Source organism: Penaeus monodon, unplaced genomic scaffold (assembly GCF_015228065.2).
Source record: "Penaeus monodon isolate SGIC_2016 unplaced genomic scaffold, NSTDA_Pmon_1 PmonScaffold_7442, whole genome shotgun sequence".
Taxonomy (NCBI): domain Eukaryota; kingdom Metazoa; phylum Arthropoda; class Malacostraca; order Decapoda; family Penaeidae; genus Penaeus; species Penaeus monodon.
In genome coordinates, this window is record NW_023662597.1 from 10001 (window position 1) to 15961 (window position 5961).

General features: G+C 33.0%; 2 pseudogenes; one reads left to right on the top strand and one right to left on the bottom strand.

Moving 5' to 3' along the window:
- Window positions 1–577: 577 nt before the first annotated feature.
- Window positions 578–4968, top strand: LOC119571681 (annotated as a pseudogene).
- Window positions 4969–5117: 149 nt separating this feature from the next.
- LOC119571682 lies at window positions 5118–5812 on the bottom strand (annotated as a pseudogene).
- Window positions 5813–5961: the final 149 nt, after the last annotated feature.

Genomic DNA, 5961 nt, shown 5'->3' on the forward strand with positions numbered 1-5961 from the left:
GGGAACCTTAAACTTTCAGACAACCTGGACCATGCCAGCATCTATCCCTTTTTTTTCACTCGGGGGCCCCTTAAAAAGGGGCATTGGCCCGGCCCCGGGGGATCTTGCTCCCCGCCCTCAGAAGATTTTTTGACCCCATATTCCTGCACCCCCCTTCTTTTAAAAATTGTTTAAATGAGCGACCAACCCGTTTTTTAAAAAAACCCCCCCCAACAGAAAAGGGGGGGGTAACGGGGGCCAAACCAACAGGGGGAACCCCCGGGGAAACCCCGGGAAAGAAGAGGTGAGAACCCCAGAAACGGAAAACCGGGGGACGAAGAAAGAAAAGGGGAAGGGGGGGGGGGGGGGGGGGGGGAAAACAAAACCCAGAGAGGGGGCAGGCCGCCCCCAGGAAAAAAGGGGAAAAAAAGGGGGAAACAAAGGAAAACCCCCAAAGGCCCCCAAAAAAAAAAAAAAAAGTCAAAGGGGAAAACACAAAAACCCGAAAAAAACGGCCAATTTTTTGTTCTGTACCATTTTTAAACTTTTTTTTCATTTACTTTTTTACACTTTTTTCAATTTTATTACTTTTTATCAAAAAGTTTTTGGGGATCAACAGGGGCTCGGCAGTCAGCCAAAGTATGCGGATTTATCCACAGAGTTCAGAACCCCTGGCTAAACGCTATAGTCAGTTTGTGAGTTTTCCATCTCTTAAAGAAGCTGCTGTATACTTTTCCAAGTGGTACTTTGATTTATGAACATGATTTATTTTTTAAGGCATGATTCTATTTTGAAAGTTCTGGCATACTGTTAAAATTTTTTTGATATTACTATTTAACCTAGTACTGAGGGATGGCATGTATGCATATCCATGCCCGCAGTGATTTTATTTTATTAATTGGTTTAAAACGATGGTTAACACAAAGGAATATTATTCTTTACCTACCTAAAATGTTTGCCATTCTCTTTAATTTTGGGAAATTTCTTTCTCTTTTACATTGTCATCATTATTGTCAAAACATCATAAAAAATCATAATGTTATAATGTAATAACAGTGTCCATTTTTAAAATAATTAGAAAAAAAAAAAAATTTAAAGAAGGGGAAATCAGTGGGGTCATGAGGCTTAAAATTTGACCCGGGTTTGCTGAACATGTGTAGCCTTCTTTTAAACACATTTCACAAAAAAAAATTCAGTGGACTTATGTGTTTCCAGAACATTAACAAAGGCTGGTGTAGTACATGCGATGCCATATATATTAATAATATATATTATATATATATATATATAAATTTTATATATTATTATATAATATAATATATTATATTATATTTTTTATATAATATTATATATAATATTATATATATTATATAATATTTATATATATTATATATATTTAGCTGTAGTATAAAACCACATACATGCCATGCCTAAAAAAAAAACAAAAATTAGCATAAGATTAAAAAACAGAAAGACACACACAAAGATAGAAACACACACACAAGCAGAAAAACACCCCAAAAAATGAAAAACCCCCACCCACAGAAACACACACCACAAAAAGAAAAAAACAGCACAAAAAGAAAAAAAAAAAAACCACAAACAGAAAAAAAACACACACAAAAAAGAAAACAACACACACAAAAAAAAAACAACACATTAAAAAGAAAAGAAACACACAATACTCACACACCACACACACACACACACACACACACCACACACACACACACACACACACACACACACACACACACACACACACACACACACACACACACACCCCACACACCCCACACACACACACACCCCACACAACACATTCATTTTGTAATAATGTAATATTGAATCATACATATGTATATTAGAAAATAGATAAGGTATATATATGCAATGTATGTTATATATATATATATAAAATATAATATATATATATATATATATATATATATATATATAAAATATATATATATCTATATATATTTTAATATTTATATATATATGTATATATATATTATATTATGTATATACATATTGAAAAAATTCTTGAAACCAACCATTTTTTGCAGATTTTATGAGTTGCACAGTTTCCTAATGTTATTGGACCCATCGACTGCGTCCAATGCGAATTTCAAAACCAGGAGGAGCAATGGCAGAACAGTGCAAAATAGGGAAAAGGGTGGTACTCTGTTAATTGCCAGGTTGTAGCCGGTCCAGATCTTAGAATTCTTAGGGCAATTGTTCGCTGGGAGGAAGTGTACCAGATTGGCGATATATGAGAACTCTCGGGTAAAAGAAGTCATGGAACAGGGGAATATGGACATTTGGTTGGGGATTCTGCTTATCAGTGTCAGAGATACCTCCTAACCTGTGGTTAACCCAACAACGCATGCAGAGAAGTGTTACAATAGAGCACACTCGCACCTAGACAGAAGGTGAAGCATGTCATTGGAATAGTGAAAAGACCTTTCCTTGCACAAGCCAGGAGCTCAGATCAATCCAAAAAATCTGTGCAATCATATTAAGTTGCTTTGCATTGATAATTTTGCTCTGGAACGCCAGGGTCTCTTGTGACTCTGAAGCATGGTATGCTCCTGATATGGTCCTCAGGACAGTCACAGGAGACTATGACCCAGAGGGAGAATCCTACCCGGGAACAAAAATCATTTATGAATGGTTCAGTCATGATCCTTCAGGAATTAACTATCATCAGATGAAGCCAATTGTGGGAACCAACTTGGCACTAAGACTGCAAAAAAAAATTTTCATTTTGTTAATAATACTTGTTAGAATCTCTTCTTTTTCTATGGGGAAATTGAAATTTAATAAGGCTTTCACATAAAAAAAATACAGAACAGTAGCTTCAGAAATTTAAGGAAAACAGGCCCCGTGGTATTAATTAACCCGTTTTAAAACTTAAAAAAAATAGGGACAAATTTATTTTGGGAAAATGATTAAAAGCTTTTTTATTTTTTATCTAGTTTTTGTGATTTCTTTTTGTGAGCAGAGAAAACCCCCAAATTTATTTTTTTTTATTAAATTCTTTTTAATATATTTTTTACAATGACTTTGTTAAACAAAAAGTCAGTTAAATAAACCTACCTGATTTCGCCTTTTTTACCCACTTACTTTTAAAATTCCGGGGATTTTTTTTTTATTTTGTTATTTTTTATCATTGCTAAAGTTATTGGGTTTTCATTATTATTTTTTTCCCCTACAAAAAAGAACAATAGCACAACCAAAACCCCTTTTAGAAAATTTAAAGGGGTTTGAGGAAGGGATTTAAATTGGGTGACCCTTTTTACTTACTTTCCTTTAGCATATGTGCTTCTTTTTTCGTAATAAAAATAAATGGGGAAAAACACAATTGAAAAAGCCTGAAGGGTATGCTTCCCCGTGTTTAAATGGGTTAAGAAAAAAAAAACATACAGCTTTTTGCCCAAATTTCAAAAGGTTTATTACTATTTTACTGTAGTTTTTTTTGAATTTTTTTTGTAAAAAAATTGCTCCAAAAAGTGCTCCCGCCATCAATGACCAAATTTGTAGGGTTTCCCAGTAGCTGGACTGAGTTTCCCCATTCCTTGCATTTTGGGTTGAAAAAGTTTATTTTTCCCAATGTTTTTTGATAGTGTTTTAAATCTTGATTAATAGAATGTTTTTGAATACTAATAACTATGAAAATAATGGGAAAAAATTTTTTTTCTTTTTAAAAATAAAGGGGGGGGAAGGAGGTAAAATTTGGGGGAAAAGGACAAATAATTGACTTCCCTTTTAAATTTTTAAACCCAAATTTAAATTTTTTTTTAAAAATAAAATTTAAAAGGCCAAAATAAACACAAAATTTTCTTTTTTTTTAAAAATTTAGTTTATCCAGCTCTTCTTTGGAAATTTTTTCCCTTTTAGTAAATTTAGGAGGGTTTTCCAAAAATTTTTTTGGTTTTAATTGCTTTATTGGCTAAATGAGAAAAAAAATTAAGCTAAATTTATTTCTCATTTAGCTCAATGAATGCAATGACAACAAAAAATGGGGACAACCTCCTGATTTACTGACAAGGGAAATTTCCAACAGAAGAGCATGGATAAACTATATTTTTAAAATAAGCATATTTTGTGTATAATTGTCACCTGTAATTTTAGTTTTACAAATAATTAATTGTTTAATAATAAAGGGAGTCAATTATTTGTCCTTTTCCAGTTTACCTCTTCTTTGATTTTTAAAGAAAAAAATTTATTTCATTATTTTCATAGTTATTAGTATCTCAATAACATTCTATTAATCAAGATGTTAATAACACTATCAATAACATTAGAAAATCACATTTTCAAGCAAATGCAAGGAATGGGGAACCCCGTCCACAGCTACTAGGACCTACTAATTGGCTCATTGATGGCTGAGCATTTGTGGAGCAACTTTTTACAGAAAATTCACAAAAACTACAGTGAATAGTACATAAACCCTGTGAAATTTGGGGCTAAATGCTGTCATGTTTTTATTTCTTAATCCACTAACACTGGGAGAGCATATCTTCATGGCTCTTTCAATTGTGATTTTCTTTTATTTTATCTACGCAAAAATGAAGCACATAGCCTGAAGGAGTCAAGAAATAAGCCCTACCAACTTTACCTGCTTCCTCTATCCTTAAATTTTCTGAAAGGTTTTGGTTGTGCTATTGTTTCTTTGTTGTATGGTAAATAATAATAATGACAACAATAACATTAGCAATGATAATAATAACAAAAGTAAAAAAAAAATCCCCGGGAAAATTCAAGAAATGTGGTAAATAGGCGAAATCAGGTAGGATAGTAACTGACTTCTTGATAACAAAGTACATGTGAAAATATATATGTAAAAAGAATATTAATAAAAAAAATGAATGGGTTTTTTTTCTGCATCACAAAAAGAAATCACAAAACTAATAAAAAATACAAAGACATTATCATGTTCCAAATGAATTGTGCCTTATTTTTTCTTCATATTTCACAGGTTAATTCATATCACAGGCCTGTAAATTTTTAATTCTGAAGCTACTGTTCTGTAGCTTTTTTTTGTGAAAGCCTTCATATCAATTCAATTTTTCATAGAGAAAAGAAAGATTCTAACAAATATTATTAACAAAATGAAAAAATTTTTTGCAGTCTTAGTGCCAAGTTTTGGGTTTCCCCCAATTGGCTTCATCCTGATGATAGTTAATTCCTGAAGGATCATGACTGAACCATTCATAAAAGATGTGTTGCCGGTAGGGTCTCCCTCTGGGTCATAGTCTCCTGTGTATCTGCCTGAGGACCATCATCAGGGGCATACCATGCTTCAGAGTCATCAAGAGGACCCTGGCGTTCCAGAGCAAAATTATCAATGCAAAACAACTTAATAGATTGCACATGATGTTTTGGGATTTGATCTGAGCTCCTGGCTTGTGCAAGGAAAGCGTCTTTTCACTATTCCAATGACATGCTTCACCTTCTGTCTTTGTGGCAGAGTGTGCTCTATTGTAACACTTTTTCTGCATGCGTTGTTGGGTTAACCACAGGTGTCAGGAGGTTCTCTGACACTGATAAGCAAATCCCCAACCAAATGTCCATATTCCCCTTGTTCCATGATTCTTTTAGCCGAGAGTTCTCATATATCTGCCAATCTGGTACACTTCCTCCCCAGCGAACAATTGCCCTAAGAAATTTTAAGATCTGGACCGGTACAAAACCCGGCAATTAAAAGAGTACCAGCCTTTACTATTTTTGCACTGTTCTGCCATTGCTCCTCCTGGATTTGAAATTCGCCCTGTGGACGCAGTCGATGGCTCCAATAACATTAGGAAACTGTGCAACTTCATAAAATCTGCAAAAATGTTGGTTTCAAGAATTTTTTCAATAGTATACATATAAATATTATTCATTAATAAATATTTATATATATTAGATTTATATTTTAAATTTTAAATATATATTTATATATATATTAATATATATAAAATTTTATATTAATTT